This window comes from Oryctolagus cuniculus, chromosome 3 (assembly GCF_051225735.1).
Source record: "Oryctolagus cuniculus isolate XC-2025 breed Fujian yellow rabbit chromosome 3, ASM5122573v1, whole genome shotgun sequence".
Taxonomy (NCBI): domain Eukaryota; kingdom Metazoa; phylum Chordata; class Mammalia; order Lagomorpha; family Leporidae; genus Oryctolagus; species Oryctolagus cuniculus.
In genome coordinates, this window is record NC_142869.1 from 115,280,708 (window position 1) to 115,300,674 (window position 19,967).

The following is a 19,967-nucleotide window of genomic DNA, read 5'->3' on the forward strand; positions in this document are numbered from 1 at the left end:
GCTTGGAAAAAAGTGTGTTATCAAGGCTGCCAGCTGGGGACACTTAAGTCCAAGGACTATTGCCATAGAGAAAAGCTCTCTACATCCTGGCCTAACTTGCTGCCTCCTCCTTTGCCTCTCAAATTTAGAGCAGACAGATCTAATTGCCAGTTACTTCCTGTTTCTGCATCCTATCTCTGTTCTTCTCTGCTCAGATGTAATTACCTGAATCCCCAATTGTTCACCTGCCCATTAATAAGATATTTCTGCTTGGTCAGAACTGGCTTGTCTGCCACTGTATCTCTAAGCCCCACTAAAACAAAGTTAACATTATATGAGTCACATTCCACCAAGACCTGCATTGCCACAGGTCTCTTGCTATATCATGACTAATATCTGCGTAGAGTCATCCTGCAATGCAAGAGCTGACCTCATACAGTAATTTGTGTCTTGTCATGCCTCTGAGCAACGGCATCGAGGAAGATGGATATTTAATAAGTACCGGAGTAGGTGAACACCTCTGCTTGTTGCGATTTTAATCATCTCGATTTCCCCACAAGAAGCCTAAGCAATTGAGAATCAACTTCAGAAATAAATCAGAATGTATTCCTGGTAAAATCAATACTTAAGAGAGTTCTGAAACCTCTTGCCCTATTGAACATAAACTACCTCATCTTCCTGGTGGTAGGTGCTTAGTTATAGCCATCTAAAAGTATATAAAAGCACCCCTGGTATAAACAGACAATATCATTCGAGTCATTTTGCATTTATGATCCTATGTCTGAGAGTCCAAGGGAAACTGTGTTCTGGGGCCTGAAGGAAGTGTTTGTAGATATCAGAGACAATGCAACCTTTCTGGATCATATGTCAAGTTAACTTCAGACACTGGGAAATGTTTATTTGGAAGCCAAAGTTTACATTTTTTTTTTCTGACAGGCAGAGTGGACAGTGAGAGAGAGAGACAGAGAGAAATGTCTTCCTTTGCCGTTGGTTCACCCTCCAATGGCCGCCACGGCCAGCGAGCTGCGGCCGGCGCACCGCGCTGATCTGATGGCAGGAGCCAGGTACTTCTGGTTTCCCATCGGGTGCAGGGCCCAAGGACTTGGGCCACCCTCCACTGCACTCCCTGGCCACAGCAGAGAGCTGGCCTGGAAGAGGGGCAACAGGGACAGAATCTGGCGCCCCAACCGGGACTAGAACCCGGTGTGCTGGCGCCACAAGGTGGAGGATTAGCCTATTGAGCAGCGGCACCGGCCTACATTTAGTTTTGGTAGGGAAAATATACCAAAGAGCAATGTGCATCTTTATGGATTGGTTTTTCAAATGTTTCTTCCAGGTAGCGTCACTTCCCTTACTGCATCCTCTCCCCAATCAGCCAAGAGAATATATCAGTCTAAAGTCTGACCAAACATCAGATTAGAAACAATTGAATGATGCTATCAATGATGGCTGTCTCTTAGTCCTGCAAAATGTTCATGGGTAAGGTTGACTTGGGATTATGTAGGGAGGTCTTTTTCCCATGGAGCTGCAAGATGCAGACATTTTTATATTGCATAATTGGTCAAGGCTCGTGTTTGCAAAATGCACAGATGCAGTAGCAGAGGGAATGAGATCAGGTTTCTGACTTGTTAGAGCCAGGTGAGAAGCAGCGCATCCTAAATGCAAGCATCCCAAGTGCATCTCTATTCCTGCATTATTATCCACTGGAATAGCCTTAACTTCTAGGGCATAATCTGCAAATACCTGAAACTGGGCACACTTACACAGTTTCTTATATTCCGAGGGTCTTATTTTTTCCCCAGAGGGGAAAAAAAAAAAAAAAACACAGAGGATTCTGGGAAATGACTTAAATTAGGAGGCCAGAGAATTTACCTATGATATTGCAACCTAAATAGGAGTAGATTACACAATGGTCCCTAAGGAGGGAAGCTGGAAGTGCTGCTTCATAAAGCACTCAATTAGGAAATGGAGCCCAGGTAAGAAGTTTCAGTGAGTGGAGGAGATGGCTCCATGCCCACTTCTGTGGGTAGCTCTGACACAACAAAGACAACAATACCTACACACCTCAGCACCACATGGGGGCAACACCCACACCATGGGTATCAGTGTTGTTATGGTTGTCAGGGTACTAGTGAGGTGTTGTCCTTTCACAACCACTCCTTATCCAGAAGAACAGCGGAGCAAACTACCAGAGTCTAAGAGACTTGGAAAGATAACAGAGGGATGAGGTTCTAGGATAAGATGCTAACAGGTATGGGATATTTATCTAGTTTACCTCTTGTTTAAACATGAAAGTTTAAAAAGGAAAACTCAGGTCTATGAAGCCCATTAGGAAGTCAGTCATGGTTTTCTTTTCTCTACTCATCTCTTTGCCCCAAACCTTGAAACTACCCTCCTTCAGAATGAATAGCCAGTCCCTTATCTGGACATTCCAGATCATTAAGTGTGTGCCTATCTAAATCAATTTTCTTCTCACTCTGCCCTCTCAATTGCACTTTGGCATATATCAATCTATACAGAGTCCTGTGTCTGTCTTTTCTCTGCCTCCCTAAATATTCCTTACTTTTAAAGACCAGGCCAAAACTTTCCTGGATCCCCTCAACCCACAGTGAACTTTCACAGTGAAACTCCTTCTTAGTCTCATATTTCCTTGTTAAATTTCATTCATTTAGCTTTCAGCATCCATCACGTTGTTTTCCTCCTTTTCCTGTACATGTTTTGTTCATCTCCCTAGATGCATTGCAAATCCATTTACTTCCCTCTCTGCCTCCTGTGGGCTCTGGCCCACTGTTGGGCATAGGCAGTTGGCAAGAAACTTTGCATGATTGGGTTACTGATGATCTGATATTGGCATCTTGGTGTGATTGCCTCATGTTTTATCTTTGTTGAGATAAGGAAGCAGAACAGAAGGTCTCAGTGAATAGCTTCTGAGTGTATGAGCATGCTCATCAGCACTTTGGCTCTCTCTAATTCTTGCCTCTCTGACGTCCATCCCTACTGACTTGAGTTTCAGACCATCCCTGGCAGTACGTGGTTGGAACCAGCTGCAGACGTTCCGAGTGGGAATATAGTGCCCTAGGCCAAGGATGAAATCATCAGGCTCATTTTTATTTTTGAACATAAAATCCCTGAGGCTGAGACTTATTTTCTTGGAAGAAAATCATATAATCCTAGAATAGCATAGCAGAGAGGAAACTTGAATGTCTCGTCATGATCACTCCCATGTTTTCAAATAAACCTGATGGATCTGGATTTGAATTTGAATCTTCAGTCCCACATTTATGATATGGGCCCTTGCACAGGTCAGTTATCTAATCTACAAATTGGTGATAAAACGTACATATTAATGGAAATAATTAAGTATTAATGGAAAGTTGCCAATGAAGATCAAACATGTTAATATATTTGAATAGCAGTAGCAATAAGGCCATAAAGAGGTATTTAGCAAATAAAACATATAATATCAATTTTTGTTATCAACCAACTAAATATTGAAAGTGCATTATTTGAAATAAGTATCAGAGATATAAAAGCATTGCCATACATTGCCTTTTAACCCAAAGACCACTATATTCAGCTAAAGAAATAGAACATACTTATAAATATAAAATATAATTAAATTATAATCAGAAGTTGTCAAATCCCACTTCTGTTCCAGATACTAAAACAGATCCAAGCTGTACAAGGGTAACGCATCTACTCTAAAGCTGGTGCCAGTGCTACCAGGGAGCCAGTGGTAAACAGAAAAACTATGAGTGGATAGGTATATATCAAAGTCCTTTTGTCTGTACATAATAAATTTGAAAAAGTTCAAAGTGCTTTAAGCATTAAAGGCAATGTATTGTTTTAATAGCAATCTATGCAGACTAAGAACTAGAGTAAGACATCAGGGATAATGTGGTCTGTGTAAATCTAGTGTTAAAATGGCTGGATGTCCATGTGATAAGATTGGAGGCTTGCAGAACAATGAGTGAACAATATCATTCAGGACTTAATTTTTCACATGTTTCCTTCTTTCTACCTTCTACCTTCTTCAGTGTTTGCTTCAAACTTGGTATTGCAGCTTGTCTCATGATAGTCATTGAAGCTTTGTGTTTCCTTTTCTGTCTGGGAAGACAGATAAAACAGGAGTGGAAAGAGTGATGGAGACACAGCACAGAGTCTTCTAGTCTATTGGGTAAACATGTCTATGTTACCAAGAATATCATGTGTGATCGACCATTGATTATCACATTTACTTCAGACTAATCAAGGTATAAACTGAACCCAGGGTCAGTACCCTAAACCACACGGTTGATAAACAAATAAGAGTACAACATGAGAAATCTCCAAAACGTGCACAGAAAATGGCTATAATGAAAAATGCTTGTATTTCAAAAATGTTTTCTGCCAAATAAACTTATTTAATTCCATTTTCCATGAACTTTTTGAAGTCCCCTAGTGTGGGGAGCAACCCGGACTGGACTGAGTTACTGGAATTAAGACTTATTCTGTGCATCTGCTCTCCCACAATATGGCACTGGGAGAGAAGAAAACAGCTTCTACACAGCTGCCTCCAGTTCAGCCAATAAACTGTAGGACTTGCTCCTGATTGGAGGAGAGCAGCGAACTCGGCGTGTGGGTAGCCGAGTTGGGATTGGCAGAGGAGGACTATAAAGGAGGAGAGAGACGGCATGCACCAGGAACATCTAAGGGGAACATCTAAGGGGAACACCTGTGCAGCCCCCGAGAGAGCCGGCCGGCGGTGTGCCGCTCCCCTGCGGAAGTGGGGAATGTGGCCAGGGGGAACTGCCCTTCCACGGAGGTGGAAGGGACAGTAGCCAACCCGGGAAGAACCAGCAGCAAACCCGGGGAGGGCCGAGCAGACAAAAGAACAGCGCAGGGTCCTGTGTCGTTCCTCCGCGAAGAGGGGGAGCGACATAATGGTGCCGTGACTCGGATATGAAGCCTAGGCAGGGCTTAGTGTCGTTCCTCCACGAAGAGGGGGAGCGACACCCTAGCACATATTAGAATACCAGAGACAATGCCCAGAACTGGCCTTATATAAAATATGAGACAAGCTGCCTCCTGTTTTATATTATATATATATAATATATATGATGTAATTTCTTTTTTTTTTTTTTTTTTTTTTGACAGGCAGAGTGGACAGTGAGAGAGAGAGACAGAGAGAGAAAGGTCTTCCTTTGCCGTTGGTTCACCCTCCAATGGTCGCCGCTGCAGCCAGCGCACCGCGCTGATCCGATGGCAGGAGCCAGGAGCCAGGTGCTTTTCCTGGTCTCCCATGGGGTACAGGGCCCAAGCACCTGGGCCATCCTCCACTGCACTCCCTGGCCATAGCAGAGAGCTGGCCTGGAAGAGGGGCAACCGGGACAGAATCCGGCGCCCCGACCGGGACTAGAACCCGGCGTGCCGGCGCCGCAAGGTGGAGGATTAGCCTATTGAGCCACGGCGCCGGCGGGATGTAATTTCTTTTATCAGCAATCCTCACCCTGGACTAGTTAGGTCAAATTCTGAAATATATATTATCTTCTCCTCATTTATAATGCTTACCTGATGTAAATCCCCCAGGATGAAATTAGGCAGTGTCGGTTACGTAACAGATAAGAGCCACACCTACTGACCTACTAGCTTAAAGCAAGTTGCTACTTTTTAAAAAAACAATTATTTATTTCCTTGAAAATCAGGGTGATGAAAGGAGGGGAGAGAGAGAGAGAGAATATTTTCCATCCACTGGTTACATCCAAAATAGTCATAGAATCCAAAAGTGGGCCAGGCTGAACCCAGGAACCAAGAACTCCATCCTGGTCTCCCACATGTGTGAAGGGGCCCAAGCACCAGCCTATACTCTGCTGCCTTCTCAGGTGCATTAGCAAGAATCTGGATTAGAAACAGAGTAACTGGCACTCATACTGGTACTCCAATATAGGATATCAGCATCACAAGCAATGTCTAGACCCACTGTGCCACAATGCTGACCACAGGAAGTTATTATTTTCTTTATTTTGCTAATAATATATCATTGCAATATCTTGTTCAGAATATGAGTAGGCAACCCATTCAGTTATCTAGTCATAAATAGTGAAAAATTAATTCTAGCAAGAATTAGTGAATCAAAAGGATAAATAGGATTTTCCCCAGGAAAATAGTTTACAAGAAGAATTTCCCAAGCTAAGTGAGAATCCTAAACACAGATAAGAGGCATAAAGTGAAGTGATAAATCTGAAAAACAATAAGTGCTCTAGGACTATTAAAACATTAGGTTTATGGAGAAGGAAAATGATAAGAAATGAATATGGAAATGGATTTTCCTTTTTTAATTTATTTTTAAGGAATACAAATTTCATAAGTACAACTTAAGAAATATAGTTATTCCTCCCACCATACCAGCCCTCCCACTCACATTCTCACCCCTCCTCTTCCTCCCTCTCCCCTTGGCAATTCCATTCTCCATTAACATTCATTTTCAGTTAATTTTGTACACAGAAGATCGACTCCATACTAAGTAAAGATTCCAACCATTTGCGCGCGCACACACACACACACACAATCTGTTTGAGAACTAGTTTTACAGTTAACTCTCATAATACAACTCATGGAGGACAGAGGTTCTGCATGGGAAGTTAGTGCACAGTGATTACTGTCATTAATTTAACAATTAACACTCTTATGTACGACATCAGTGACCACCCAAGTCTCTTGACATGGGCTGCCTAGGCTATGGAAGCCTTTTGAGTCCACAAACTCCATCATTATTTAGACAAGACCATAAGCAAGGTAGTTCTCCCTTTCACTTGATGGCCACTTTTTTTGGCTATGGTCTCACTCACAGAAATCCTTCATGCAGAACATTTTTGCCACAGTGTCTTGGCTTTCCATGCCTGAAATGTTCTCGTGAGCTTTTTGGCCAGAATAGGAAGACTTAAGGGCTGATTCTGAAATCAAAGTGTTACTTCTAGCGATTGTCATTCTATGAGTCTGCTGTGTGGACTGCTTCCAATGTTAGAACATTTTCTCCTTTTTAATTCAATCTACTATTATTACTAAATACTTGATCCTATTTGTAAATCAATTTAACATTTAATCTTATCTATATGTTTACTTTAACAGTTAATATGACCACTTTAACAATTAAAATGGCATTTTTACCACCAAGCGTAATGGGATTTGGAGTCCCATAACAAGTTTTTAAACTGTATCCTTACAAGTGAGTCCATAGGAATGTACCCAGAACTATGCAGTTTTAGTTACAAACTTTCTCCTCCCTCTCTTATTCCTACTAATATTTTTACTGAGATCTATTTTCAATTGATTTTATACACATAATATTAACTCTATGTGAAGTAAAAAGTTCAACAATGGATGAAGAAAAAAAGCAAAAAAAAAAAAAAAAACCAGAAAATAAAACTGTTCCTTGGCAGTCAAGACAAGGGCAGCTCAAGTAATCCCTTCTCAAAACATCGATTTAAAACAATGCAGAAGGTAGAAGGTAGAAAGAAGGGAAGATTTATACCACCAATTTTTATGGGTTTGGAATCCCATGACAAGTTGTTTGGATATATCTTTAGAAGTTAAGTCTTTAGGACTGTATGCAGAACTATACTGCTTTACAGTTATAGACTACATACCTCTCTTATTCCCCCTCTTATTTTTAACTGGAATCTTTTCCCAATTGACTTAATATACATATGATGAACTCTATGTTACATAAATTGTTCAACATATAGTATGAAGAACAGAAAAGAAAAAGAATGAAAACAAAGAAGAAAAACAGGATACACAAAATAAAAAGTAACAATAATAAACTATCCCTTGACAGTCAGGTCAAGGACTATTCAAGTCATTGATTCTAAAAGTGTCAATTTCGCTTCTATAGCTTTCATTTTAGGAGCGCTATTAATTCTCCCAAATCAGCCAAGACACTGCGGCAAAAAAAAAAAAAAAAAATGACTTAAATGAAAGATCTCTGTGAGTGAGATCCCAGCAGAAAGAATGGGCCATCAAAGAAGGAAGTACCTTTCTCTGAAAGGAGGAGAGAACTTCCACTTTGCCTATAGCCTTGTCTAAATAAGATCGGTTTTGGCAAACTCAAGAGGCTTCCATAGCCTGGGCAGCTCATGACAAGAGCCTCGGGTGATTACTGATGTCATAAATAAGAGTGTCAATTGTTAAATCAACAACAGGAGTCACTGTGTACTTACTTTCCATGTAGGATCTCTGTCCTTAATGTGTTGTACTACGTGAATTAACAGTATAACTAGTGTTCAAACAGTAGTTTATATTTTGTGTTTCTGTGTGGGTGCAAACTGTTGAAATCTTTACATAGTATATACTAAATTGATCTTCTGTATATAAAGATAATTGAAAATGAAGCTTGATGTGAATGAGATGTGAGAGGGAGTGGGAGATGGGATGGTTGCGGGTGGGAGGGAGGTTATGGGGGGAAAAAGCTGCTATAATCCAAAAGTTGTACTTTGGAAATTTACATTAAATAAAAGTTAAATAAATAAATAAATTTAAAAAAAAAAGGAGGTATGGATTTAAATCAATCAGAAGTGACAAACAGAAAATTGAACCAGAACGCTTGCTAGAAAAAGGGAAGCTAAGCAGCGAGAGCTGCAACCAAAATCAACTTCTAAATTAGCCCAGGAGTGACACCTTACCCTACAGGTGCCCTAGAGTTTCTACTGCAAACACTACTATCGTCAGTCCCACCCTAGGATATAGCATCATGTCTGCTCTTGCAAATGGACTGTGGCTACCACTGTCCCACCAGCATGAATTCCTCCCTGCTTCTCCACACTGTTCACTCCCAGTTCAAAACTAGGTACTATAGATGGAAGTCTTAACATAAATTAAGTACCTGATACAAAGGAAGCTGGTAAATTCAGGATCCCCTTCCACTGTGGAGGTTAATTTTCCAAACTTATTAAACATTTGTAATTAATTCTTTAATCCATGGAGGATGTTGCCACTGATGGCAACCTTGGTGGACAGAACAATGACAATATCATTCTTGTAGAAGAATGTAATGATGATAGTAACCATGTAATGAATGCTTTGCTTATTTTATATTTGCTCTCACAGCAACTTGAAGAACATTACTGTTCCCATTTTCCACACGAGAAAACTATCCTATACAGGATAACTGTTTTAAGTACTTAAAGCAGGAGTGCACAATAAAGTGCTCTAAACAGATACCTTTCATAGTTGTGGGGGAATGAGGAGAGTAATGGCTATAGTCAGAGAGAATACAAGCCTAAAAGAAGGGGACAGCAATAATTGGAGTAGCTTACTTCAGTGTGTATCAGGGTCACTTGGAGAACTTGTTAAGGCATATGTTGAGGGCATGTGTTTGGCCTAGTGGTTAAGTCACCTGCATCATAGTATCTGGGTTCCATGCTTGGCTCTGTTCTTGAATCCAGCTTCTTGCTAATGCAGATCCTTGGGTACGGCAGTGGTGGTTCTGGTAATGGAGTTCCTGCCAACCATGTGGGAGACCTAGAATAAGTTCACAGCACCAGTGTTTGTTCAGCCTCAGCCACTACTTCTCTTCCCTCCATTTCCTCCTCTCCTCCCCCCAACCCCCACTTCATCCTCCTCCTCTACCTTTCTCTTCCTCTTCCTCCTCCTCCTCCTCCTCTTCTTCTTCTTCTTCATCTTTGTCTTCGTCTTCTCTCTGTTCTTCTTTGTCTCTATGCCTTTCAAATAAAAATAAAATAAAAATCTATAGATCACTGGGCTTATAATCCAGAGTTTCTGAGTCAGCAAGTTTAGCTAGGGTTTAGCAACAATTTATAACTCTAGCTAATGAGTTAGAAGTTGATGCTGCTGCTGATATTTCAAGAACCACATTTTAAAGTAAATTGATTAAAGAGCTGTTTCTCAAACCCAAGTAGTATATGACATCTTTTTAATGACATACATTATTGAGACTACCAATAATTCTCCTCTGTTTATTATAACACTACATGAAAATATACAGATATAAAAGTAGGTATAAATGTGTTGTGCTTGTAACTCATAAACACTGATAAAACCTAAACTATACTTAAATTAAACACAAACAACACTATGAAATTAATGAAATTCAAATTAACATTAATTTTATTGTGACAGATTCTACTGGTCTGTTGAAATTACCTGTTGTTTCATTTAAATTAAAAAACATGTAATCTCAAAACCAATTTTATTTTTAATCTGTTTTTGTAATACTTGTGTAAGGAATGACTATTAGCAAAAATATATTCTGAAAAATGGTATTAATAACTTCCTGGCTCTGTTTCAAACCTTATACTTAATCAAAACTCTTCTAGTGAGCACTTCTATAATGGCAGTTTTAATAATGTTTCCTAGTATCTCTGTGAAGCTGGTTTCTTATGCCTCCTAAAGTATTGCGACATTATTGAAATCTGGATTAAACAGTTACCTAATGCTGTTACTGCTGAACTTGGGAACATAAAAAATTTTATTACATATTTACTACTGTACTTTTGCCGCTAGTGATCTCATACAAGTTGATATGTGTGATGTCCTGATCCTGGCCGATCTTTAATGCACTCAATAGATATGCACAGAACTTAAGGACAAGGCACATGCTCTTATTAACACTTTTAGTAGAGCATTACTTCTTACCAAATGCCACACGATGGTTTCATTCTCTTTTACCTTTCTCTCTTCACACTACTGCAAAACCTTTATTGATGGAGCATCTGACTTCTTTTCAAGTTATCTAGAGGCAATCTCTACGACAAGAATTCCAATGAATGGAATTTAATAGAATGTTTTCTCAGGAAAAACCAAGTAGGAAAATGGAGAAATGGGATAGGCACGGCAAGGGAGACAAGCAAGGGCATGATGCCAAGGTAAACCCTGCAGAGGATAACTCTGGCTTAACCCCACAACAAAGTTCTGTCACACCGTGTGTTATTCTCCTGACTAGGGATAAGAGAGCATAAATATTTACACTCAAGCGTCCATCACACTCATCAGTCATTATTAGCTAAACACTGTGCCAGGAGAGACAAAAACTACCTAGCACTTCAGGGAAGAAAACCCCGGCCGCCTGAGGGTAACCCTCTGACACAGATAAACAGATCTGGCTGCTGACTGAGAAAGCAGGCCTTGAATCACTGTGCATGAAAATGGTCAAGGGATTCAAGAAAAACTGGGCAGAGTATTGATGTTATCAACTGTGACATCTCAGGACACTATTTGGCCTTTCCTTGTGAGGATGATAATTTATTGCCTATCAGCTCCCTAACACATTGGATTGAATCCATGTTAAGTTTCTTTGATAGATACATTTATTATTTATTTATAAAGCAGAGTTACAGTAAGAGAGGAAAAGACGAGAGAGAGAGAGAGAGATCTTCCATCTACTCACCTACTCCTCAAGTGGCCACAATGCCCAGGGCTGGGCCAAGTCAAAGCCAGGAGCATGGAACTCTGCACAAATCACCCATGTGGGTTCAGGGGCCCTAAGACATGAGCCATCTTCTGCGGCTTTCCAGGCACATTAGCAGAGAGCTGGATTGGAAGTGAAGCAGCCAGGAACTGAACTGGCACCCATATGGAATGTTGGCATCTCAGTTGACTGCTTAAGCCACTGTGCCCCAATGTCAGCCTCCTATGTTAGGTTTCAGTAATCGAGGTCATGGAGGAACACTGAGCAGAGCAAGAAGAAGGGCTTTTCGCCCCTGGTTCCTAGGGGCTATTTCAGGAGCAGCTGCCACTGTATCAGGCATTAGAAGGCCAGCAGAACTCACCAACAGCCCTCATGCAGCAATTATGGGCTATTTTTTATGTGTTTTCTCCAACTCCAACCACCCAGCAGACTGCGTGCAGAGCAGCTTGGCTCCACTCCCACTTTTCAGCAAGTTTCTTAGCCACCCAGAGGAACATTGCTATGAGCCAGCTTCCTTCTGTGCCCACCACAGGTTCCTTTGTTGCTTGCAGTCTGCATGTTTTTGTGGCCATCACGCTATCTTCAATGAGGTCTCACTCTTGACCCTGTCTGGGTTCTTCTAAGGACATAGTTCCTTTCTTGTTCACTTTCTCCCAGTTCTATAGGGCATGGCTTCTTGGATTTGTTATTCCTGTATCCTTAAGAATCTTCTTATACTCCTTTTGGGAGTAAAACACATTTTCTTAGCAGGTTTTATTTTTTCTCTTTCAATCACTGATATGACTTTTTTGTCTTGTGATAGAAATGGATATTGAAATTATATGATGCTTAGTTATAAATTTATATCAAGCTGTAAAATATAAATTTCAAAAATATATTGAAATTTAAATCCCTAAAGATATAGCAAAAATCACTTTGAGAATCACAGAGTTAGAGGAAAGATTTTCCTATCAAAGTTGACAGGATTTAATAACTAATTAAATTTAGCATTAAGAGAAGAGTGAAAGGAAAGAATAAAATGTTTTGCTTTGGAAGACTTGGTGTTTGGTGATTATGTCAGGAAGCTACTCCAAGCAGAAGGGTCAAAACTGCTGGGAACTCTGGGGGTGAGAGGGAAGAGAGGGAGGCAGGCAATAGCTTCAGATCGTGATACAGGTCCAATACCTGAAAGAAGATGAAGAAGGAAGGAGGATACAATAAGGGAAGCCCCAGGCTTCAGACACCTCTAAAGGAAGCCTTGGCTTGTCAAACAGGAAATTCTTGTACAAAGATGGCCTGGAGAAGAGACATGTTTTCACTTAATTTACAATCATGTCTTCTCAATGGATGTAAAAAATACAATTTTATCATGGCTTACAAGGCTTTATCCAAATGGACCTACACTATATTTCCCCATCTCATGTCTCAGGACCTCACTAGCTTTCACCATGACTTTTCAACACCCAAGCACACACTTGCTGTTCTCTAAGCCTGAAATGCTCTTCCCCAGACTTTAACATGAATTACTCATTCATTCTTTCCAGGTCTCAGCTCAAAAGTCACCATCTCAGTGAAGTTCTCCCCAAAAACCCTACTAACATATCACCTTCCTCATAAATCTCCGTCCCCTTGCACTGATATTTTTTGCATATTTTTGCTCCTTACCAAATGGTATACCATTTGCTTCTGTGCATTTCTTCCCACTAGAGTAGAAGCTCCATGAAGACAAATATTTCGTCTGTTTACTATAAGTGTATGCCCAGCAACTTCTTTACACTTAGGAGGGACTCAATGTTTATTGAATGAAGGCATGAGTGAGTGTTAGGCAAAGGTCAGAACAGACAAGACTTTGTGGTTAAAGATAAAGATTAGTAGAAAACAAAATGCTTTGAAGTCTCCAGGTTGACATGATCACACTGCTCTCCTAATGCCTTCATTCTCATTGGAGGACAAGTATGGAAAATGGGGCAATCAAATAAAAGGTGGTTGTGGTAATATTTGTGAAAAGATGATGATGGCTTAGACTAGGATCATGACAGTGAAAGTAAAGAGATGCTAACATACTTTAGAGTTATTTAAGAAGGGAAATCAATTGTGAAATATTGGATATTGAAAAATGAAATAAATGGTATTAAAAAGTAAAGAGTAAGATAGACAAAAGAAGCTGAGAATGATGTGACTGTACATGAGTGATCATGGAATCATCCCTTTGTCTAATTTAAAATTGAGACATCAAGGGGGCAGATGGATGTTAATCTCTAGAGCTCAGAGAAGAAATCTGAGCTGATGTGATAAGTTTATAAGCCATCTGCATATGGACAGCTATTGAAGCCTGAAAGCACAGATGAAATTACTCAGGGAGGGAACCAAGAATAAAAGAATGAATGTCTATTAACAAGTCTAAAATTCCAATAATTAATAACTAGGAAAAATATTCTGATCCTTCAAAGGAAACAAAGGAGGATCAGCATGTAAGTAAGAAAAAAAAATCTAAGATTAATGTATCATGAAAATCAAGAGATGAGAGTATTTCAAGGACAAAGATGTCACATGGACTAAAAAGTTAAATAAAATGCAGTTGTATTTAACAATATGAAAGGCATTGGGAACCTTGGTGAGATATGAAATATAGGATAATGAGAACAACCACAGCTTGGTGTAGATCAAAGAGTGGAAAAGAAATTAGATCAGCAAGTAGAGAGAATCATTTAAAGAGGTTTAGAATGTCTGGTTATGGGCCAGATGAAATAAACACATTCAACTAATTACAATTAAAACCCCTGGTTGGGGCCAGCACTGTGGCGTAGCAGGTAAAGCCGTTGCCTGCAGTGCAGACATCCCATATGGGTGCCGGTTCGAGTTCTGGCTGCTCCACTTCCAATCCAGCTCTCTGCTATGGCCTGGAAAAGCAGCAGAAGATGACCCAAGTGCTTAGGCCCCTGCACCCACATAGGAGATCAGGAAGAAGCTCCTGGCTCCTGGTTTCTAATAAGCACAGCTCCAGCTGTTATGGCCATCCGTGGGGTGAACCAGCAGATGGAAGACCTCTCTCTCTCACTCTCTGCCTCTGCCTCTCTGTAATTCTGCCTTTCAAATAAATAAATAAATCTTTAAAAAAAATAAACCCTGGGTTAAGCACATAAAGGAACTGTAAGCATATTCTGAAATGTTAATGAAAACAAGTGGACCAGACAAGAATTTCAAGACTCAAGGGATGCTCAGGAAAGAGATTTGAACACACATTCCACCAAAAAAGGATGTACACATGAGAAAAGTCATTTCTGAAGAAGCTTAACTTTATTAGTCAGGAGAAAAATTCAAATTGAGCAGCATTAAAGGGAAGGGAGATTCATATTATGCCCAAAGTTAAATACAATTACCCATCTACTAGGAGGCTATCATTTCATACCAAGTGGTGGCAAAGATACAGACCAGCAGGACCCCTGTACATTGCTAGTGAGGCTGCAAAAATAATTCAGCTATTCTAGAAAACAATTTCTGGGGCTGGTGCTATAGTACAATGGGTTGAGCCACCACCTGTAGTGCCAGCATCCCATATGGGCACTAGTTCGTATCCTAGCTGCTCTACTCCCAAACCAGGCTTCCCAGCCTGGGAGGGCATGGGAGGATGGTCAAAGTGCTTAGTCCCCTGTTTCCCCATGGGAGGTCTAGATGAGGCTCCTGGATCCCAGCTTTGGCCTGGCCCAGTCCCAGCTGTTGCAGCCATTTGGAGAGTGAACCAGCAGAGGGAAGATTGATTCTCTCTGTCTCTCTCTGTATGTCTCTCTCTCCCTCTACCTCTCCTCTCTCTAATTCTGTCTTTCAAATAAAGAAATGATATTTTTAAAAAAGGAAAACAATTTGGCAGTTTCTTACAAAGTTAAACATACATTTAACCACATAACCCAATAATCACACTTTTAAGTATTTACTCCAGAGAAATTAAAATTTATGTTCACCCAAACACCTATACACAATTGTACATAACAGCATTCTGCAGAATTGCCACAAACTAGAAACCATCCAATTGTCTTATAGTTGGTGAGTAGATAAAAGCATTCACATTTTGGAACATTATTCAGTTGGTTCCCCATAGGCCAACATGGCTGTTCTCTGACTGTCCAGAATGCTAAGCACCTGCCAACATATAGCTGGTCTGATTCTCCCCAATTATTCATGAAAATAACTTTCTAGTATCCCTTAGGGCAGAAAATTGCCTTAAAATTTTGGGGATCTTCAATTTTTTTTTGAATCAAGGAAAATCATGTGACTACAGACAACTCAGCCATTACAAAATTTTTCAGGCAGGGGCCAGTGCTGTGGAGCAGCAGGTTAAAGCCGCGGCCTGCAGTGCTGGAATCCCATATGGGCGCCATTCAAGTCCCAGCTGCTCCACTTCTGATTCCGTTCTCTGCTATTGCCTGGGAAAGCAGTAGAAGATGGCCCATGTCCTTTGACTGCTACACCCACATGAAAGACCCAGAAGAAGCTCCTGGCTCCTGGCTTCAGATCAGCTCAGCTCTGGCCGTTGCAGTCATTTGAGGAGTGAATAAGTGGATGGAAGATCTCTCTCGCTCTCGCTCTCGCTCTCACTCTGGCTCTGGCTCTACCTCACTATGTAACTCTGTCTTTCAAATAAATAAAATAAATCTTTAAAAAAAATTCTTCAGGTAGATCTATTGAGTTGGCTTAATTGTTGAAATATATGAAAGAAAATTTAATCAGAATATAAAGTAAGGTTTGGTGTGCAGAACTCCAGCTTCTGTAACTTGAAAGATCAGCCCATCCCATTCTTGGACCAGTCAGTCCAATGCAGGATATGTGGCTTGTGTCTACATTATCAGTTGCTCTCATCTTGTTCCCCTTATATTGCAGTTCTTAGTCATTCTGTCCTCTTCATATCAGACCTGTCATTCTCTTTTCATCATGATCCCAGTACATATGTTGATGCTCCTCCACATACAATAGAATTATGTTCCAATAAACACATCTGAAACTGAAGATATCCTAAGTCAAAATACATGTATAAGCTAGCTACCTGACATTGTAGCTCAGCAAAACAGTGCATTATGTGGTGTCAGTCATTTCCCCTCGGAAACTTGGAGCTGATTGGCCGCTGTGGCTGCTGTGACTGCCCAGCCTCACAGAACTCAGAGGGCTTCCATAGCCTTGGAAACTCATGACTGGAGCATAGGGAGATTACTGATGCCATAGACAGGAGTGTCAATTGGTAAAGTCAACAACAGGAGTCACTGTGCACTTACTCCTCATGTGGGATCTCTGTCTTTAATGTGCTGTGCATTGAGATTTAATGCTGTAACGAGTACTCAAACAATATATTTCACTTTGTGTTTCTATGGGGGTGCAAACGGTTGAAATCTTTACTTAATGCATACTAAACTTCTGTAAAAAAAAAAAAAAAAAAAAAAAAAAAGAAAGAAATTATCAATTCCCAACTTGACTCTCACTGGGATTAAACATGACAATAGGGCTGATCTGATTTCATCATCATTTAAAACAAATCATCTATTATTTTTCACTTTATGTTTCTGTGTGGGAGCAAACTGTTGAAATCCTTACTTAATGTATACTAAGCTGATCTTCTGTATATTAAGATAATTGAAAATGAATCTTGATGTGAATGGAAGGGGAGAGGGAGTGGGAAAGGGGAGGGTTGTGGGTGGGAGGGACGGTATGGGGGGGAAGCCATTGTAATCCATAAGTCGTACTTTGGAAATTTATATTCATTAAATAAAACTTAAAAAAAAAGAAAAGAAAAAAGAATATTAAGCTGTAAATCAGTAGTCTGAAAAAAAAAAAGATTCAAATTCAAACTTTGAAGCATGGATTCTACTGAATGCTTTCACGTCATTGTAAATTGGGGACAATTTGTATCATCAGTTTGCACTGGCCTCTCAGACTACACTTAATTCTACAAACTCTGCATCACCCCACCCTGCTCTTCTTAGCCTTGATCTTGTTGCTAGCCTAGATCTGTGTAACTTGGCAAACCACCCCTTGGCCCTAAACTCCATTAAAAGGAATCAGGAGAGATCCACCTGGAGTATGTTATTAGGGCTTCCTGGGCCAGGGAGGAAACCATTCTAAAAAAATTAAGATATCATTTACAAATGTTCCAGGATAAAAGAAGGGAAGAGAACAAAATCTGCATCGCCTAAATTCTGAAGCACAGCACCAGGTTTGAAGACCTGTTGTACAGAAAAAATACACAAGTGTATAGATTCATACACCACAACTTCTGCTTCAGTCAGATCACCTCCCAATATTTCTAAGTTCACGCTTCCCATGCAAAGACATCAGATAAATAATGAACTTTCAATAACAGCACAAAATGTCATCAGGTTAACAGACACTTCTGCCATTTTCCACTGCATGTGCTAAATAAATCCATTTGGTATTGATCCCCACAGTTAAGTTTCAGCCTTAATGCAATTCTTACTGCCAAAGCAGAGTAAACAGATAGTTCCTGGAAGAACCTAAACATGTTATTTTTTACTCATCAGATGAGTCCTGTACAGATTAGTAAGCAACTCGATCCATTGGGTGTTTCATTACAAAAGTTACCGACTTGCAGGCTCACAGTGCCTAGCTGGAACTGAGCTATTGGGACTGAATAACAATAACTAAGGTAGAAACTCTATGAGGGGGGAGAAAATGAATACAGTGTGCAGTCTACATTCTGGTAGATTTCTGATTTGTGATCATTACTGCTGTGCAAAGATAACAAGAAAAGAAATTTCTCACCCAAGGGTTTTTATGTGTGACCCCAGCCTGGCCAGATATAATCTCATGTGGTAATACCCCATAGGGATCCAATGTGGCCAACACACCAAGCAGACTATCCTATGCCAGAGTGACTTTCCAATGACTGAATTTTGAGAAAATGTGGGGACCAGGTGCATATACATACGATGCAATCCTGTCCATAGACTATTCCTTTGCAGCAACTCCTGGATTCAGTGTACCTCCCCTCCTTTAGACTTGAGTAAAAGGACCTTCTTTTGGCCTCATGGTTAGAACAGTGGTTCTTCTATGGTTCCCATACCAGCACATAAGCACAACCTAAGGACTTGTTCTTGGACCACAACCAGATCTCCTAAATAAGAAACTCTGTAGGGAGGAACCCAAATATCTGTGTTTTAGCAAACTATCCAGGTGATTATGACTAATCTTAAAGTCTGAGAACCATGACTTTGTGGTCCTCTGCTATCAGAACCCTTCCCTAAAGTCTACAGTTCCATGGGCATTATACCCCTGTGGAGGTCATACCTCCTCTCCCAGACTTCACACATTCAAGCTTTCTTTCAGAGTCAATCCCACAAATCGACTGCACAGGTCTAAGAGGTGGCAAAGAGAGAGTTGGGCAGGAAGGGTTGTGTGGGTGGAACTACCTAACCATAGCTGTGCACACAAGGTCCCCACAGTACTGAGAGAGCTGGAGTTGGAAAGCAAGGGGATCTTGTCTGGGGTCAAGGAGGTAACCAGTTGTAGCTGGCCTGTATTGCTTCCTTTCAACACAGACTTTGGAAGGTCTGCAAATTCCACATTTGATCCCTGCTTTGAAGTTGTTACAAATGTCCATTTTTCAAGGTAGGAAGCATAAATCTTAATTGCTTTAATAGTTTTCATTTAAATTATAATTTTCAAATATTTAGACCTGTGATGAAACATGCATATGAAGGAATATAGATGGGCTACAGCTATACTGTGGTCTTATTTTGTCTAGCCCCCTGAAAAATCCTCACCTATAATTGTAAGTTATTTGGAAGTTTCTGATTAGATGAGCTAAATACTGGAGTTTTTCAAGATAAAGGTTTGCAATAAATGGTTCAAATTTCATTAATGTTTGTAATACAATATACATATAAGATTTAAGGCAAAGCTACAAAGAGGAGAGGATGAGAAAGAGAGGGAGAGAGAGAGAGAGAAAAAGAGAGAGAGAGAGAGAGATCTTTCATTGACTGATTTACTCCCTAAATGGCTGCAATGGCCAGGGCTAGGTCAGACTAAAGTCAGGAGCCAAGAGCTTCATCTGGTTCTCCCACACGGCTGCAAGGGCCCAAGTATTTGGGCCATCCTCCACTGCTTTTCCAGGAGCCTTAGCTGGGAGCTGGATCAGAAGTGGAGCAGTCAGGACACAAACTGGCACCCATATGAGATGCCAGCACTGCAGACAGCAGCTTAACACACTATACACTGTACCACAGTGCTGGTCCCTGGAGCTACTTTCAAAACCTAACTGGCACGGACCTATTTCATTAAGCATAATGGTCTCTAACTGCATCCATTTTGTTACAAGGGACAAGATTTCCTTCTTTTAATGGCTGAGTAGTATTCCATTGTGTATATGAACAGCATTTTCTTTATGCAGTCCATCCAGACCCAAAAGGACAACATCATATTTTCTAAGATTCATGGTAGCTAATGTAGAGAGCACAAAAAATGAAATGCAAGTGAGTGAAATTGACATCTTGAAATTTGATTATTGTTTACAACCCTTGTCTATAGTCTGGGAGAACACTGGTCTTTCTACTTACTACTTGTCTAATTCTTTGTTTATGGAGGGTTATGATTGTGATTATAA

General features: G+C 40.4%; 1 long non-coding RNA gene across 11 annotated transcripts in view; it reads right to left on the reverse strand.

The window, feature by feature from the left end:
* LOC103348742 (uncharacterized) overlaps positions 1–19,967 on the reverse strand; it is a 119,318-nt gene that overhangs the window by 63,053 nt on the left and 36,298 nt on the right. For 5 of the 11 annotated variants that reach the window (XR_016231618.1, XR_016231622.1, XR_011387608.2 and 2 more), the window contains 2 exons: positions 9,586–9,677; positions 9,353–9,457 (listed from right to left, as the gene is read on the reverse strand). This is a non-coding gene — a long non-coding RNA (uncharacterized LOC103348742). Of the gene's footprint in view, positions 1–3,360; positions 4,087–9,352; positions 9,478–9,585; positions 9,678–19,967 lie in introns of those variants that run through there. The other 6 variants (XR_016231620.1, XR_016231624.1, XR_011387611.2 and 3 more) reach the window with 3 other exon arrangements.